This window comes from Micropterus salmoides, unplaced genomic scaffold, assembly GCF_014851395.1.
Source record: "Micropterus salmoides isolate LMB-PRFRI ecotype aquatic unplaced genomic scaffold, ASM1485139v1 Ms_hic_scaffold_21, whole genome shotgun sequence".
Lineage (NCBI taxonomy): Eukaryota > Metazoa > Chordata > Actinopteri > Centrarchiformes > Centrarchidae > Micropterus > Micropterus salmoides.
Window position 1 is genome coordinate 15905188 of NW_024041262.1, and position 19925 is coordinate 15925112.

Here is a 19925-nt window from a genome sequence, read left to right on the forward strand (position 1 = left end):
AGTAACACAATCTAAGAGGCTTGGGGGGTTGCCAGTTCACATTTGGGTCTGATGTGTGATGAGGCACTTTTAACCACGGTTGCAGTGAAGTAATCGATCATCTGTAAACCACGAAATCAAGGCAGCACGTGTAAATCCACAGTCATTAGCAGCTCGAGCCAGCTCTGCTTGGCTCGCCTCCTCCCTGCTCTCGAGCCTCCTCCTGGTCTCCCCTCTTCCTCACTCCCCTACCCTCATCTATTCCCCCAGGGCGCGGTTCATGGAGGGTAGGGGTGTATTGTAATAAAAGGGTTAGGAGAGAGGAGGTGGGGCTGAAAATCCATTTCTGCATTTTTGCCAAATTAGTTTTAGCTATGTAATCTTCTCTTTGTGCTCCTAAGTGGCGCAGGCCCCTTTTTTCAATTACCCAAAGATTACAGTGGAGCTTTAGGGGTGTGCTGCCGTGGGCCCCTGTGTTAACCGGAGCTCAGCCCCTCTCATCAGGCCAGGCCGAGTCAGAGACTAATACACACAGTCCCCGACCACAAGATAACCAGATTAGAGCTCTGTTGTAGATTAGGCTGGTGGAAGAGGCTGCTCTCGCCTCTTTACCCACACATCCTTATCCTGCCCTCAGCAGTCAAAGAAGCAGCACTAATCAGGCTTATCATAACATGGATGATATGTTCAGGGGGAGAGGAGTGACACACCAAGCTGCCTGTGTGTGTGTGTTCAATCTGCTCTCTCTTAGGCCACACACCCTCATTAGTGACTTTAAACCATGCAAGAAAGAAAAAAAATAAAAAACTCCACAGTGGCGCATTTCCAACAGACTTTGAAAAACATTAATGGGACTAGATGTTAGCGGGGGGGGCTATATACATAAGATGCTCAGTTGCCCGATGCTCATTGACAATACAAATGCAAAGCTGTGGGCCCAGGGCGAGACAAATGAGAGCAGAACTTAATGCTACAAACTAATCATCTGCCCGAGCTGTTTGAGGCTGAAGTTAATATCGGGCCCTTCGAGATCCTAAATACATCAACAGTCCATTCAAAGCCCTGTGCTAAATTTTCACTGCGTAGTTAAAGCTGTCCATCTGTATGGTACAAGCCTGGCCATCTAGACCTCTATTCTGTAGTGGCGGGGGAGCAGAGAGTGGGGGGGGGGGTGGGGGCTTCCCTATTGCCATGGTCCCAATGAAAGATTAATGAACCCCAGCAGAACTCCAGGGAGGCACAGAGACTCCTGGGACTCATTCACAGCCCTGAGCTGAAAAGGCTACGGAGGAGAGGAGGAGAGAAGGAGCGAGGGGCTGTGGGTGTGTATATGTGTTTGTGTGTGTCAGGGGTGGAGGGGGCGGAAGGTGGAATGGGATTCGTTAAAAAGAAACACAAACCAAGGCGCTCCTCGATGCGTACAGGCTCCTGGTCTGATCTTTACATGTAGAAAAGAGGGATGAAAAAGAGAAAAACTGGTAGAAAAACAATCAGGATGGGGGGTTATGACAGCTGCCAAATGCAGCTGACGAGTCGGTAGCTGAATGCTAGAGGATGGCCCCTGTCTTCCACTCACTTTCTCTCTCTCTCGCTCCCTCTTTTTCTCTTGTCCTCACCTCCTAGCCTCCTCCTTCACGACTCCCCACTCCTCCCTCGGGTAATGATGTGAAAGAATGTTGTCAATTCTTCATCTCTCTGCACTGAAAAGCTTTAGTGGCCATTTAAATGAGTTCTTTTGTCCAGGGGCCCCAGCCATTGAGAAGACAGTTCAAAATGCCCATCCACTGAGTCCACATTTAGAGAGGGTGTTAGAGAGGGTGTGTATGGGACTGAGAGAGAGAGACAGGGAGAGCTAGAAGCCAGACGATTTACATCATAGTCACTTGTGGTCTAAGAGTGTGCTCTTTTTTTCCCCCCTGAAAAAAGCCCAGAGTGAGGCAAATAGCAACGTGCCAGGCTGGCTGCTGCCTCCAGTCCGCTACAGACAGTGGCTGGATGTGAAGACAAGAAAAGAACATATTTGGTAAGTATGTTGGTGGCTTTTGCTGCTTTCCAATAAAGCAGCCGTTTAATGAATTATCATCCTCCTTTCGGCCTTTTTACATTCCTTTAGAGGTCTTTCCTTTGAGTTCTATCTCTATACATGCTGACATGGGTGAAAACTCAGGAAATCTTGCCATTGTCATCAGTGAAACTCACACCCACAGTGTTTATCACCCAATGCATATATAGTCAGTTATCTGATGTGGACTTCCTGTGGCCTGATGTCTTCAATCAGCTCACCTGCTCCCTCCACATGCCATGTGATCATCGCACACGCAGTAGCATCCACTTTGTCTCCCGCTGACGTCAAGGCAGCACCCGGTGGTCCCTGCGGAAAGGAGGCCCAGCACCTGCCCTGTGGCCACCGTGGGACAATACAAGCCCGGGACTCGTCTGGCAGGCTGCTGGGTGCTTCAGCCCATAGAGCGGCGAGAAACAAAAGCAGGCAACGTGGGAGGCTTTACTCTCTCGCTGCTCCACAAAAGCCAGAGAAAAAGAAAGAACATTTCCTGCCCCTACACCCCCGCTGACTTGCATCCTTTCCACCACCTCCGTCATTACAACAAACAAATATAGCAGAAGACAAACAGATACACCGCTCTGTAGTCATGATGACCAGATTCAAGCCTCAAAAAGAGATGTTGCATTCCAAAGGCCCTGCAGAAAAAGAGCACACTCTTGTATGAACATCAATGAACACATTGACTCTTTCCACGTCCAGGACACATACAGTGCCTGCTGCTGAGGAAGGCCAGCGCTGTGAAGTGCAGGCAGCACACTTAAATACAGCAGACACAAACAGAAGCAGGAGTTGCCGCCTCTGGTTATGTTATTGATATTGCCTTGGCTCTATTTATTCTATTCTATTCTTCTGTTTCCAGCTGCGAGGCTCAAATGCTCATATGCGTTTGTTTTTCATTTTTTATGTCATCATGATCACCCTCTATTAGTTAAAACTAACAAACACAGCTATTTTGTGGTCTCAAAACATCTAACTCCGCAAGTGTTAGATTCATTTCACAAGCTGCAGTGCTGGTATCACCGCACACTATCTCAAAATGTAAAATATTTCCTTTACTAGCTGGTGAGAAATGCTGCTCTGCCACCGTGTGAAAAGAGCCTTTTCGAAGTGCACAAATGAATGAGCTGCTTCAAGTCAGACCTCTGGGGAGGGAGAGCGGGGTTCAAGAGAAGGCAGAGGGGGTGAGAAAGTGACAGCAGGACAGAGTGAGACAAAGGGAGGGAGGGAGAGAGGTGCAGGCCGGACAGGAAAAAGCTGTTGGCCTTGCATTTCCGCCTGGTGGCACCTCGCAGGGCCAATTTGAGCCCTAAATGTGAAGGTGGCGACCTTGCAGGCCCAGGGGGTGGCTGGGCGAGGGGATACAGCCTCTCAGTCTCTCTGCTTTATGTCATTATATGATGAGTTGTCACAACAGCTAGCGGGGCGCTAATGAGCTGTAGTGAGGCCGGGGCAAGGAAGGGAGGCCAGGAAGAGAGAGGAGAGAGAGATGTGGGGATGATGGATTGGGGTCCTCTCAGGCCTCCAAATTCCAAAGCAAGCAGAAAAAGCTGCCAGAGCGCCCTGAGCCTCTCCCAGAGCGTGCAAGTGGCCCAGGTCCAAGGCACATGGAGTGACACCACACAGAAAACACACACGCCAGAGAGTCAAAACAAAAAAGCACAAACTGTGCTGCCAACCATTCTAATGAATCATCTGGTATCCTTCAATGTCATACTGTTGAAACACAAGATTGCTGTTTTTCTTCGGGAGGTATAGAGTGCCCCCTCCAGGCTAAAGATCTTCATCTCCTAGCAAACCCCATATCATATCAACCAGTGTTCTCTCACACACACACACACACACACACACACACACACACACACACACTCTTGCCCTGGTAGCACTCAGTCAAATCAATCCTCAGATTCAAGCAGACAATCTAAAAGAATACTTAGAGATTAACAGCAATGGAATATGAAATGCTCTGACAAATTAAAGGCTTATCAGAACCACGATCCTCCAGCATACCCCACTGATTAAAAAACCCTGCTACATTTCAAAAATAATATTTCTTGGTTAATCATTACAGGGGGGGGGGGGGAACTCCACAATATGAAGAACCTGGGAACTGTAGGGGGGAGCAAAAGAGTTTAAAAAGCAGATATGGAGGTGTTGATCAGTTTTCTCTTGCAGAGAAGATGCGTCTCTGAGGGCAAGGGGCTCCCGAGACCACAGTATATTTAAAAGTTAATCTATTCACTTTGCTGCAGTGACATGCCGACTGCTTGATCAGAGCACTGAACAAAAATATTATGTGGGCCAGAGCCTTTGCTCCCCTTCCTCCTGCTCTCTTCGCTAGCACTCAAGTCGTTCGTCACCATTTATTTTTGCTTCCCATCTTTGATAGTCGGCACATCAAATAGAATCGCAGAAAGGACTTGTTCTGATATGTCACAGATAAATAAAACTGCGCACAAATAGCTTAGAGATGAAGTGGTATTTGGTAGAACTGTTGTATTCTGTGAAGACAAATCGCCTCTTAGACACACGTGCGTTAAAGCTTCTTCTTTTCAATGTAAACAGCCTCTTGAGCTCTCATACCTGAGTAAGAGGGGCTGCTCTAAGAGGTGATATTCTATCACAGTGTTAAGAGCCAGACTGAATTCTGCCTTTTGAAATGCAATCAGCCCCTCAGAATTTCAGTTGAAAGCCAGGCAATTAAGAATTTGAATTGGATGGCAACATTAACAAAGGGATATGTTAATCTGTGAGGTTATTGAACTCTTATTTTACATTTCATGGTTAAGACATGAGCTTGATCAAATAATGTTTTGTCAAGTAAGTAATATTCCTCGCGAGAAAATGGTGTTACTGAAAGTGTACTTTTTAAAGTGATTAAATTTAGATACACTGTTTATAAATTTTTTTATTTAGGCCTCAGTTTTAAGAGTATTAGAAATATATATATTTTTAAGTGTGTGAATTATAAAAGTGGAGTGTGGAACATCTGTCTTGTAGATTCCATTAGCATTCATAAATAATATAATTAGCGTGTGTGAACACGCACAAAACGCTTCACACATACACACAAAAGTTTGACCATAACTCTCTCCACCCAAATACCAACCTCCTCACTTTCCCTCACCAACCTACTACCAACAACAACAACAACAACAACAAAAACCTGTCAGAATAATACTAAAAGACTTCAATGGTAAGAAAAAGTAGAGACAGTGAAGAAGCAGGGGAGCAGTGCTGCGTTACTCACCCAGCTGCTCAGATTGAGGTGCCAGCAGCCCACCTGCTGGAGGAGAGAGAGCCCGGGGCCCAGGACTCCTGCCTTGGCTCCCGTCTCCTCCGGCCCGGCTGAAGCTCCATCCCGCGGGTACATGACCCCCTCGGTCCCACCCCCGCCTCCTCCTCCCAACTGCCCCCCCAGATCCTCCTTCCCTCCCTAGGCCGGGGAGAAGCCTTCTTGCTTCTCTTGGTCGCTTCTCTCCTTCACTTTGCCTCCTTCTTTGTCTGTTCCTGCCTTGGCTCCTTCCTCCTCTGTGTGCGAGTGTGTTGCTGGGCATGTGCGGTGTGTTTGCATGTGTGTTTATCGTCCCCCCTTTTTTTGCACTTGGTGCCGCGGCCGGCTGACCATTGTTCCCCCAGGTTTTGACATTAAGAAAGTGTGTATCTCTTGAGGCGTCTAGTGCAGGCTCAGGGTCTGAGGCCTAGTTTCCCCATGTACACAGTCACCACAATCTTCCCCACCTACCCACATCCATCCTTAAAAAAAATCCCCAAAAACCTTCACTCTAACCGCAGAAGCCCTTGCTCTTTGCGGCCAGCAGTCTCCTCTTCTTTTTCAGTGAAAGTTTTGATGCTGGTGACAAGAAGTAAAAGTAGTGAGAGCCAGACAGAGAGAAGGAAAAAATTACTGTGAGCAGCTTTTCAGCACTGCAGCAGTCTTCCCACAAGCAATACTCCAGAAAAAAATATATATATTCACAAACAAACACACACACACACACACACACACACACACACACACACACAAAAAAAAATCAGTTATTACCCAAATCCCTGCTGTACGTTGGGTCTGTGTATGTGTTTCTTGGAGTATGTGTGTGTATGTGTGTGGGCTCTGCTGTGCCTCCAGGATGCCCAGAGACGAACTGGCAGCTTGAAAAGCTTTGGCTACAAGGTAAAGCGAGCAAGGCAAGAGATGGAGACAAAGAGGAGAGAGCAGGAGAGGGAGAGAGATAGAAGGGAAAAAAAGGAACAAGACACAACAACATCCACAAAGGGAGGGCAGGATCAGCAAAGTGTGGCCAACAGTCACTTTATCTGTGTGATGCTGACAGTCCCCTCTTCATACCCACTTTCCGGGGGGGAGGGGGTAAAGGAGAGGCAAAGAAAGTCTTCACTCTGACACGGATGTGGCACCTTTCGTCGCTATCCTTTTTATTATTTCTTACCCCCCCACACCCTTTTTTTAAACAATACCTTAGAGTAGAGAACAATCCTTCTCTTAACTCCCCCCCAACTCTGTCTCTATTCAAGGTTCATGTGAACAAGGCCTCGAGCCCCTCCTCACAGCCCCCTTTCTTCCCATTCTCTTTTCTCTGCAACAATTTCACTTTCAAAATCATTATAATAAAGTCAAATGTTAAGCTTCACATGGTCAAGACTTCTTTCAACAGATCTGTTGGCCTTCAGTACATACACAGACGAGGTGCATTAAAGGGGAACTCCATCAAACATGACTTAATTTAAATATTTGGAAAACTAAACATGTTGCTAAAATTGCCACATTGTTTTTAAAAAATAGGTATCAATAAAATAAAGAAAGAATATCTATTTTATTTGCTTTTCCAGAGATAGCTGGGAGAAAATATTTGTTCCCATATTAAACATTTAATATTAGGGAAATTATATCTAGATGCTTAATAAAAGGAGCAAGAAAAAATAATGAAACAATTAAAAAATGTTCAATTGCCTCAGATAAAGAAATCTTATTTTTCATTGCAACTTAAAATTATCAAAAGTGAAAATTCTGACAACAAAATAAACGGTTTCTAAATGTAAGGATAATTTTAGGTTTTACATTCTATAATTAAGTAGAATTGTCATCCTTTAATTACATTTAATAACATCCAACAACCTGAACATGACTAATGACTAATTAAATATTTATAGGAAAAAATATTTCCAGCTAAACACAGTTTTATATATATATAATTTTAATACAACTTGATGAAGGTTACTGAAAGAGAGAATAATTAAGAATAATTAACTCAATTAAGGGAATTAAAAAATGTTGGCAATTTTAAAAGCTGACAACAGAAACAACAAAAAAATTACAGAGACTTTTCTCTTAACACACTGTTCCTTTTTTCCTCCCCTTTCTCCTGTACTGGTGCAGCCTCTCTGTCACTTTTAGGACCCTGCTCTTCCCCTGGCCTGCAGCAGGCAGTCCTGAGGCCCTTAAAGCCAAAACAAAGCCCTGGGAATGTCCTTTACACAGCTTGGACAATAGCGTGGGGGCTCCAGCTTGACAAGTAAAAGAGCCCCAACAAGGCGGTGGCTAATTGCCTGCCCTCCCTCCATTCAGCTGGCCTGCCACACTCCTGCCATCTTCTTTTGTCCCACGTGCACTTTCTTAAGTAAACTGCCAGTTCACCAGCAAGTGATGGACAGCTCCCAATCACCCAGCTACAATGGCATCAACACCACAACACAAGAGAGCAGAGGGGGGAGAAAAAAAAATACTCTATTCCACTCCACTGTCTGAAATGTTCGCACGAGACCCAAAAGTGTGCAATACAAAAAAAAAAAGGATGAACAAAAACTTTTACAAAACAAGCTAACAGAATGGCCTGTGACCTTTACAAATTCATTATTTTGTCAGATTAATTTGAACAATACGATATAAAACAAAGGGAAAATACTATTAACAATCAAGTCTAACTTCAAAGTCCTGCTTGTCTTCTTTGAGCATATTCTAGAATAATTACTGTATGATTTGTTATTTACAAAAATAATATTAGATTAATACTTACAGACAAAGATTTTAGACATGAACTATAAAAAAATATTAACCCTGATTTATTCATATTAACAGAAGCACATCAATAGCAGATGAGACATACAATCAAAATGTCTTAAATCTAAATGTGAAGACAACATATATATTTGAAATCGCTTCAATATTAATATTGACATTTATCAATTAGATTTAATATAACTGTACATACAAAAAACAATAATCTTATTTAGTTTGATGTCTTAGAATAATACACCCCTGTCAGGTTGTCAAGACAAAGCAATCAAACACTGCCTTTCATTATCCAAATTGTCAATCTGTCACTTAGCAACATAAGTGTTATAAATTGCCAAACGGAGCCCAGAAAAATATCCATGAATAAATTCAATCTAAACATAATATTTAAAGCCAAACAAGCACCAGAAAATAAAGCACAGCAGTAATTAAAATGTTGAAAAGTCTTACCATTTAAAAGAGCTGTATTTGGGATGCTGCTCGGTTCCTGGTTAAAACAAGCATGCTGGCACTCGTGGTAGTGCACAGACTCCAAGCAGACTCCCACCACCATGTCAGCCACTAATCCACTGGGGGGCAGCACCTCATCTACGGCAGCCCCTTGCTAACACCCGATGGGTTAAGCCGATAAGAGAGCGGCCGGAGGACCGGACGAGAGCCAAGGTATGCTGGAGTGACTTAGGACGGCAGCCCCTCAGGTCCCAGAGCGCAGAGGACCAAGAGCGGGTGGCCAGAGCTTGCTGTTTACTCTCAGCCCCCTCATGCATTCAAACGCACACTCAGGCTGCGCTGCTCCTCTCCGTGTCTGACCGGGACTCCCTCTTTCCCCCTCGCCCATCTTCATATCCCCCCTAATAAGCTCTTTTGTGTCCATCTCTCTTTCTTTGATAAGTTGAAAGAACAACAAAAAAGAGGGAGAGAAAGAGAGAGGCTTTCATTCAGCGGCTTGGCAGACATAAAGGTAGTGGAGTGCTAGTCTATAGGAGTTGCCCTAACTTGGCTAAACTCAAGCAGCGGGGTGTCTCTCGTCATGTCATTAATCCCCAAAACTAGCCACGCTCCATTCACCGCCAGTCACACTAAATTAAATGCAAAATCAAAAACACAAACGCTGGGCAGAAAAAGTTTCAGAAAAAAAAAGGCTACAGAAAGCATTCCGATTCGGGGCAAGGGTGTGAGGTGTTGCAGCCACATTGCCCCTCGGTCCTGCCCGTCGGTAGCCCCAATTTTTGATGTGAGACGTAAAAAAAAACCAGCCACACAAAAGACAAAAAAAACAAACATTTATCACTAAAAGAGCCTGTCATTGTAGTGCAGCTTTTGCATCTCCAACTCTCCTGCCTGAACTCTCTTAAGACAACTGAGGGGGGAAAAGGAACCCCAACTCCAAAGTCAAACCTGCCAGACAACAAGCCAACAACAGCAGTTAAAACAATACCAAAAATACCAATAAATGGATACAAGCCCTGTATGGTTTTCGGGAGAGCTGGCAATAGAAAATTCAACCCGGCCAACTGGTGGCTTGAAGAGAGGAAGCCCACTCTTAAAGCCGTGATCCGACCATCCAGTATACCACCGCTGTGAGCCTTTTAACCACAGCAGAAAAAAAATGACTATTGATCTTCAAATAGCGATAATTGAAAAGATCAAAAAGATTAAACACAAAAATGAGAATGTGCTGACTTACCATGTTATGCTCCTTTTTTGTTGTAGGTTTTTGTTTAAATAAAAAAAAATATTTGCTCAAAGATGCAGCATTGGAGGTGTCAAATTTTTGTAGCCGTCTCTTGATCGTATTACTTCCACAGTCCTGGTTTCCAATGCGTCTGAACTTTTTCCCTTTCTCTTTTATTTTGTTTGTGGTACCTAGCCTTTTTTTCCCCTGCTTAAGACTTTAAAAGCCTTCAGCTCAGTAAAGCAGCACAAATTATCTTGCCACCTTGCTCAGCTCTGATGCTTTGGCCGCTAACTTTGGAAGGCCCTTTACTACTGCATCAAAATTAGCATTGTCAAAGCAGTTAATGAATATTAATATTGTATTTGTCATTGGAGCTGGCCCATTGCTGAACTCCAAGTCATCCATCAGGGACAAGATTAAGCACACAATTATTTCTGACTGACAGGGACCAAATCTGGAAGATTTTTTTTTCCTCCAACAATTTAAAGAAAAAGACACAGCATCATCTTAAGGTACCTCCCATGAGACGAGACAAGATTAATACACTTTTAATGAAGCAAGATTTCGTGGTGCATGAACAGCAGGAACCTTAAGAAAAAAAAAAAGGAGAGGAATATAGAAATATTTTGACTCATAATTTTAGCCATTTTTTTAAAGATCGAAATCACAAATTACAAATAATTTTCATCACGGCACACACAATTTTAATTCAAAGAACATCCTTTTTTCTTTTTCTTTTGATGAAATACAACGGATTTATTCTCCTTGATTTTCATTTTACAAGAAGAAGATCTCGATTTGCCTTTTTTTCACCTTTGTTGGAACATTAAGAGAAATAAGATGTACGAGCGCTGCACTGTGAACAACTCAATTTAATATGAAACATTCATTAAAAATCCTGGACCTCCAGCACTCTCGGCAGAGCCCGGCGGTGCACCGACCGCCGAGGACCACACAGGCAGCCTCCATCAGCACCACCCGCTGTAGCGTTTCAGCTCCATCCAGGAGCTTACTCCCTGCGCCTCTTCCCACAGAAACGGCTTCACACTAGGAGCCACGGCTCTGTCAATTACGGCTCTCTGCACAATTTTCCAAACCTTCATCAAAAATGTCACAATGCACAGTTTTAAATAGTTCCTAACTAATGATGTCATTCCAGTTTTTCAGATGAAAATTATTCCTGGTATGGTTTAATAAATATAAAGCTCTCTCATGACTGAAATATTTGTCTGAACCAAAAGCATTCCTACCTGTACCTGTCTTGAAAAATTAAGATGACAAGCCATCGTCTTCACTCCTCCGCACCCAAAGCATTATTTTATCTTTTGCGTGATTTTAAAAAGCAAACCCCTTTCTGTTTTCTCACATATTATAAACTCTGAGCAACACAGAGTTGAGCTTTAAAAGCCGCGTCCGTCCCTTTTTAGACCATTATCCTTTTAGTTTTTCCGTTCAGTGACTTCGGTCAGAGCGGCCGAATACAAAATCTTATTTGGGTCAAATAAAAACGTATTTTGTATTTGCGCCCTTCTGAAGAATACAACTATAAAATAAAGGGGAAAGCATTGAGGGGGTCGAACAAAAAAAATGGCAGATGTGGGGCATTAATGCCAGCAGCCCAGTGAATTGGTGTGAGTGTGGGGGTCAAGCTGCGGGCTCACCTTGGAGCGCCGGGCCCCTGCTGACCACCCTGCCGGCTCCCTAATACCATTAGCAACCCTTAGATGAACATACTAAATTGGCCTTTTGTTCTCCAGGTGCCGATCCAGCCTCACCAACTCACTGGTATCACGGAACCAAATACAGATGGTGCTGCCTTTTTCTGAAATGAATAGCGCGCTTAAGAAAGAAGCGCTCCGTTTTCCTGATTCTAAACAATCCCCAAAAGCCGTCGGCATTGCCGTAATCTTTTTTTGCTGCGCTTCATTCACATCTAAAACTTCAGATTATCACTTTCTAATATTTAGTTAATTTAGTTATCCATTTCAAAATGTTACTGAAATGTGTAACATTATACACATAATTGTTGATTAAAATTTAGAGCGACGTGATCTTATATTTACAAGTTCTCGCAATGAAACATCTACTGGATTATACGTCAGGAGTTAATGATTAATGTTATAAAATTAAGGAACCAAACTGTATTTAATCAAATAATAAATTTAAAATTGTACTACATTTATTTCAGTCTTTAAAAAATTACTTTGACCACTAAAAATGTCAGAGAAAAGAAATATCTGTATTGCAGCTCAGATGGTATTAATTCCCATTAATAAATAACGCCTTTATAATTTCAACGTAAAATGCGGACTTTAAAATTCAAACGGCTGAGAGGGATCACTGTAAATTAAATTCTAATTAAACAAATGTAATTTTTTATTGTTGTGACACAAGCACAGACACTGATTAAGTGTTCACACGAGGCTGTCTGTGAAAACAGGCACTGAACACAGAATCCCACCGCGGCTTAATTCAAGTTGAGATCCTAAAACAGGTCCAATCTAGGTAAGGAGCAGAGAAGGGAGAGGGAGCAGAGCAGGCAGCTCGGTGGCCCAGCGTGATCACATCAGCGCTGGTATCAAATTAACTCGCTGACTTTGAAACTTATTGATCTGCTATTAAGACACTAGTGAACTTGATGAAGTGAGTGCTGTAGGTGACTCCAGGACTTCAAAGTCTCGCACCAGCCACATAAAACAAGCCACTTTGATCCCCGCTCTGCTCCTCGGATCTGGAGAGGGGGCTTCAGAGGAACCCCCAATTCTACTCTCCTCTCTTCTCCCACTCACCCCGGGCCCAGGCGCCAGCTCTCTTTTTCCCTTTCCACGTCTGCTGATGCCCCGAGAACCGGCGAAGCACCGGTGCCACACAACGTTCAATCACACCACATTTTACAGAACAGTCAGCAAGTTGAGAGCACAGTGGTGTACAGTGGCGCAGACAGATCCCCTTTCTGATTCTCCAAGAAATAATAAACAAACACTCACACAGAAAATGCAATATGATGTCAAAACAAATACTAGAATAAGGCGGCCATCTAAGCGTATTGGCATTAAAATTCAGTGTCGATAAGAAGGGGATTCTTCGTGCCAAATACGGCATGTAATAAGGTCGGCGATGAGAGAGACAATGCAGAGTGAGAGATAGCAGGACTATTGTGTAGTGAATACATCCCCCTCTTCGCTTAAGGCAAGTCTTCCCACTACATTAAATACTGTGTGCTGCCAATCACACCAACGTTTTTGTTTCCGTTTTTTTTCATTTTGTGCCACTGGGTGGAGGTAGTAGTTAATGTTTTCAACATGCACCGTATCACTACAATATACTGAAGCAGACACACATCACAACCGGCCCACAGAACACTTCTCTCTACCAGCTAAAACCATTATGGGACAAATGTAAAAAAACAACAAGAAAACTAAAAAGTAAACAAAAAAATATTTTCCTCAAGACAGCCTGCGAGACTAAGAAACAAAATCTCAGGTCGCCCTCCACTGAGCTGCTAACTTGGCAGGACTGAGTAAAATAAATATTAACGGCTAAATTAATCATCGGCAGGACAGTGTTTGCGCTCAGGCTCCAGTGCTCACAGGCAGGGTGTGTGTGTGTGTGTGTGTGTGTGTGTGTGTGTGTGTATTTGTGTGCGAGTGTGTGTCTGCACTTGGAGTGCCGGGGCTAAGCTGCGTCTGTTTAATTAAGAGGGGTAAAACAGATGACAAATGCGAGACAGTTAAACATTTAATGTGTGCTTATCTCCCCCCTCATTTATTTAGTTGGGAGAGATTCAGAGTGGGTGGCGTTTAAGAGTGATGCGCCGGCGAAACGCTGGTGGAACTAGAACGCAGCCCCGTGTGCCGTGACAAGTCAGTGAGCAACACACAACCATTTTCTGACAATTGTTTTGACATTTTGCAACTTAATTCTGTTTGATGAGAAAGAAAGGGATTACGTGATAAATCAAATAAACACAAATATGGATTCTGCAACACAGCTGTTTGTGAAAAGCAAAATAAATAAATGACACAGCATCAATTAATTATGGATATAGTATTTTTAGCAGCCTTGCCTAAATTGTCAAAATAAACCATGCATTTAAAAATGCAATTGTATCAAAGGCCTAGTTTCTCCTTCATTTCACCTGACAAAGATTTAATTTTTTTTTCTGGATGATCCCCATTGTGTATCTGGTGCTGATGCACATTGCCTAGAGTCAATGTCAAATCCCAGCTCCAATAGTCCCGCAAAAAATACAGAACGAACAGTGCCCGCGGCACACACATCCCTTTACTCAACCCACTTACAATATTTCACCCAAAGTTATCGCTTCCATTGTGACAATGTTAAAATGAAAAATAAAAAGATTATATATATATATATATATATATATATATATATATATATATATAATATATATATATATATATATATATATATATATATATATATATATATATATATATAGAGAGAGAGAGAGAGAGAGAGAGAGAGAGAGAGAGAGAGAGAGAGAGAGAGAGAGAGAGAGAGAGAGAGAGAGGATGGGGGAAGAGAAACTGAAGCTAAAAAAGCAAAAAAAAGGAGGGAGAGGGAGAAAAGAAGAAAAGGAGGAGGAGGTAGAGGAGAAAAAAATCCCTGTGCCACGAGCATATATAAGAGAAACCTTCACCAATTAGTGGAGAGAAACGGGAGAGGGAGCTGCCGTGGCGTCGGTACTCAAAGAGCCAGGCCTCGCGGCAAAGCTGTCATGTCGGCAGGATTGATCAACAGGCCTGCTATTTCTAATGGCATGTTGTCATGAAGCTGCAGCCATGGGGAGCCACCTGCCTCAGTCCTCGCACAGCAGTGTGTGTGTGTGTGCGTGTGTGTGCGCGCGCGCGTGTGCGCGTAAAAAAAGATGGGGTTGGGGGTACTGCAGCAGCCATACCTATTCTGTGCCCATATATCTTTTACTAACAATTTAAAAACAGCCTGGATTCCTCCTCCCACTCTCTGGCAGTCTACCTTGCCTATCCCTGAAGGTGGAAGAAATGTGCCATCCTGGATTGTTCTTTATTCTCACACAGCACAGCCAAGCTATTGTAAAACACAATGGATGCAAAATTTATAATGTGTTGAGGGAAAATTTAAATGAAAGCACAAGGATTTGGTAGATTAATAATAAATAAAATAAAAACAACAACAATAATAATAAAAACAATGAAAAACAATCTTATTATTTATTCTTCATAATCAATTTCACTTCTTCATGGGAAATATTTTCACTGTTCAACAAATTAATTCCTCCATCGTACTGTATGAAAAACATTACATTACATACATACATTACATGGATGAAACTATCCGAGTTATCATCTGAAAGGCATTGAATTTGATTATAGCCCATTTCCTTTTTATGAAAAAAAGCTGTCAAATAATCAGCAGACAATGGAAACTCGCCTGCAAAATGTCTTCGCAGGAAAAGCACAATCAAAAAAAACAAGGAAATTGCTTTATTTAAAAAAAAAAAAAGAAACAGTCTCGTTGTCCTCATTTTTCAGTAAAACGGCCACAAAAAACTGTTTCGTTTTTGGCCTTGGCTGCCAAACACGCCCGGCCTCGCTAACAATAAAAAGTCAAATAAAAGTTACAGAACTTGAGAGTTCAAGGTACCGCGGGCTACTTGGAGTGCGTGTCACGTACAGTTAACCTTTTTATCGGGCATGCCTGTGGTCTCATCAGTCGATGAAATTCTTTGCCCGCGGCGGTGGCTTAGCCGAGGGACAGGGACCAATAGAAAAATATTTCATTGTGTTAGCATTTCAAATGGCGAGTGGAGGGTGGAGCGGAGGGCATTTGGAGGGGCGGTGGGGGAAGAAGCTCTAACCGATCGTTGCCAGCGGAATTAATTGCCTATTCTGAGAATAATGTCCCTTATCCATGATCCTCGGAGGGCCGAACGCTAGCAGAGGCCACTTTTTTTGTTTTTGTTTGGTGTCTTCAAAAAGAAGAGCGCTTAGGGGTTCTGGCCGTATTACGGGTTTAGCTCAGTCCCCTTTAGGCCGGGAAAAATAATCAGAAGCACTGAACCAAACTCGACTAATCCGTACCCCAATTAAAAACGCAGAGCCAATTACACTTAACGTTAATGTGAATTGACAAATTATTTTAAAACAAATGATACATTTATTAACAATTGGCAAATTCTGACTAATAATTTGATTATTTGAGGAAATTCACTTTAAGAGAAAGAACATGAGAAGTAAAGCGGCTACGTTTGGCTTTCAGCCAATGCTCGATAAATGGCTCAAGATGGAGCGACCCCGGTGGTGCTTCTATCCTTTTATTTAAGGGGATTTAAGTTCAGGCTCTGTTACACATTGGCCAAGCATATGCAATGACCCTAACTGATATCGGTGCATCTTTCAGCCACATCTTAATCTAACCTTTATAAAGCTCTGTGGCTTTTCAGACTCAAAACAGCATTAAGAATGACTATTGTTTGGAAGGAGGCAGCGCTGGGAGACGACGCCATGGAAAAGCTGGGCCCGCGCTGGGGCAGGAGCCCTCTGGAAAAACAGCTGCTTATGCACTCCAGTCAGCGGGAAACAAAAACCAAAACCCAATTGCTAAGAAGGGAGAGGGAAAAGGCATTGAGATTTTTTTTTTTTTTTAAATAGGTGGAGGGGGCATCCCAAATGCTCCATCCCTCCATATCGACCTCTACGGGCCCATTCGTGCTAGGTGTCGATTTCATCCCTCGGCAGATGGACGGGCGAATTTGCAGCAGTCCCCATTACACGCCTCTCCTTCGCTCATTGTGAATTCAGTCAACGAAGTCAATCTTATTAACTTCCGCGCCGGTTCACACATGACATTTTCTTCAATTTTCTCGCCGACATCAAAAACATCAATTAGCAGCTCGAAAATGGGAAGGAGCGAATGACAGAGTCCGATAACGCCGAATTATTTGAAGCCGAGGGTAAATCTATTCTCCAGTTTTGAATGTGTTCATTACAATTGCATTTTCAAAGAAGACCTCCAAATAGCAAAGAAATTAAATTTATCTCCTAGAAATGTCCAGAAATTGTTTTTTTCCCCCCTCTCTCTTTTTTTTTTAATCCTGTCTCTATCTCTCAGCCTCAGTGGGTGACACAAAGTATTGTGGTGCTGCATTTTCTTTTTCTCATTAGAACAGATCACAACTCCCACAGAAGTTGAAACCCTATACTGTAAACTCTGGTGTAACCCGTAAAAATCATTTTAAAAAGGAGTCCAACATTTCTTAAACAGGAGGCGATAAAGTAGCCTGCCGGTGACCCACAGTTTTAACAAAAATACAAGACGATGATAAATGCACTTTCTATTTTTACCCAACAAGGGGAGCTCTTATCAGATTGAAAAATTAAAACGCTTTAAAAGGAAAAGTGCCTGGTATTTATCAATCTTCTAAATCAATCTTCACATAAGCATTTATCATTTAATTCAACAACGCATTAAACTGTTTAAATTATTATTAGATTTTAGTTTTTCTTGCAGCAAAATTGTTAGAAGATCCTAATTCAATTTTACTCACCTAAAATTATTTATTTTGTAAAATATATCATATATGTTCAAGACATTTAACTATTTAAAGACGCTTTTTTTAATTCTATACATTACTAACAAATCCTGTATTCTCTTTTAATCTAAGACTGCATCCTCCAAAGAAATAGACATTTATTAAATTACTAATATAGTGCAATTTACAATCCTGAAATCCTAGAGATTTTTAGTTTTATATGCAATTTGCTACATAGATTAGAGCTGTTAGATTTAAAAAAAACAAAAAAAACCCCACATCTGTCCAAATATCTTTCCCAACTTCCATCTAAACTACCATTTTATGCAGAGTCTCATTGATCACTTCCTGCTACTCCACATCACAGTTACATCAAAATGTGAAATACAAACCTACACATTAATGAAGCTCTCTCATGGCTCAACTCTTGTGCCTCCCATCACTGATGAACATGTAACTCAATAAACCTTGGCCAGTAACCTTTAAGTAAAAGGCTATTTTTTGCCGATATCCAAACATTGTCAGACGGCTTCCTCATGCTTGAGTTACATCTCCGAGGGGGTGAACAAAAGCAACTTTAGTGGCTGTGGAAAGACACTCGTAATGCGGAGGGGGGGGGGCTCGGTCACATACGGAGCCGTGCGGATCACGTTCCTCCGGCCCATTGATTTCTGATCTTTTGACATTATTTAGTTGCTTTTTATTTTCTTGCCCGTCTTTTATTCCATGTCACAAAAGACAGAAATGTCCAAACAAGTGATGTTGTGAATATCTACTATCTGTCAAAGGAGCAGGCTTTTCCCGGCATTAAAGCGGCCAAATGCTCTGACGCAGTGCCGAGAACCGGCGGGATGAAAATATCACTCTTTATAATGGAGGCTAATCAGATTTCGGGTGCCGTTTGCCTTCTAGCTAAAGAGAGATGGAAACGCGTGGAGCAATGGAGCTGTAACCAATACACTCCTAGTTCATCGCCATCCTGACCTCAAGACTGAAAGTCTGCATTTATTTTCCTCATATTTGATCTACATGGTATATACAGCCAAGATAAATGTCTCACAGTCAAAATCTAAATTTATATTTTACGCTAATTTCTAAACAAACATGGCTGAACGCAGAGGAAGACGGGGAGATGCATCTGTAATAGGGCTGTCGGCTGAACACAGTAGTGATCAGTTCCATTAAGCAGGGATTTGATCATCTCCCCCCTGCGCTTTCACAGCCCGGCTTCAGATTAGATCACTGTGAAAATGGTCAAATGGTGAGTTTATCTCTCTGTAATTATTTTGATGCAGATGACAGAGATTGGTCGTTTGCATGCGGCTTGATGAGGGTGCACAGTGTGGGCCAAGACATGCACGCGCATGCGTGCACTTGCGAATGCACAAGCAGACACACATGCTGGCGTGGAAAGAGCTGAATGGTTGCCTCTCAACGCCATTAACCCATTAGATATTTTCAAAATAATGTTTTATGTGCAGAAAGAGTACGGTGCACATGCAATTACCACGCCGTAATCCTAAAGTTATGACTACTATTAATGTTGGGTGACACAAATGGACTTTCAATGAGACTGAAAGAGAAAACCCCGGGCAACAATGAAACGTGTTGAGCTAAGCCTGCACATGCAACCAAGTCAGGAAAACACCACTACACACATCTTATCCGCTAGTACTTAAAATAAATATTTAGATTTCCCTCTATTGATAAAAATCTCACTTTGTTGAAATTCTAGGGTATGTGCTGCCTAAGAAAAATCTTCTTGCAGAAAAACACTGTAGCAACTATTTAACATTCTTTACAGTTATCTGATGTGGCACTGGGCCATTTGAGAAGGAAACCATTCAATTAAACTACAACAAAATTGGACATTTTTGGAATCTGTAATTATATCGGGTATACTTTAGGAGCTGCTACCGGAAATAATTTGCAGAACTCACTTGGCATTCATTTAGCCACTAGGTGAACTGAGGAGATGTTTCTACATTACCAGCTGCTGTTGCACTCAGGATGCCCCTGAACCATGTGGTGACCTTGAGTGAAACTGAGGGGTAACTTTAAGAACTACTGCATACTGTTGCCCTCCAAGAGCTGATAGTATATTAAGAGGTATACAATATTGTCTGTGTGATGGATCCTTTCTCTCTGCTCACCCCCCTGTTCTCAATAATCACCACCATTTTCACTTCACTCAAGTTACGCTGTCACTAGATTACTGGCCCTTCGTCTCTACCTTTCCAATTACTTTTAAGAGTTTTGGATGGACAAATTTGCGCTTTCATGTCCCGTGTTAGCAGATGAGTCGCTGCTTCTGGCCATGAAAGAAGAGTTTTTAATGAGCTGAGGTGAGGTTAATTGGTTCGCTAAGATCCTCCGAGTCATGTGCCTCTATATGAAATTAAGTCCATTTCCAGGAGTTTCCCCGGACGTGTTTAATAACAAACACTTGAGCCCAATTTTTATTTCCCACAGAGAGGGGGAGACACAGAGAAGGGGGGGGGGGTTGTTTATGCTTGTTTTAGTTGCCTTCGCCACCCCACACTGTCAACGCTATCTGTGTTTGTGTTTCTTCAAAGACCAATGGTGTAATGTCAGCTCCCATTCAGAAATCTCATGAATGTCCTACTGCATATAAGTGCAA

General features: G+C 42.4%; 1 protein-coding gene across 16 annotated transcripts in view; it reads right to left on the reverse strand.

Annotated features, from left to right (window-relative positions):
• Positions 1-19925, reverse strand: part of tcf7l2 (transcription factor 7 like 2) — a gene marked incomplete in the record, with an annotated part of 61641 nt that overhangs the window by 17477 nt on the left and 24239 nt on the right.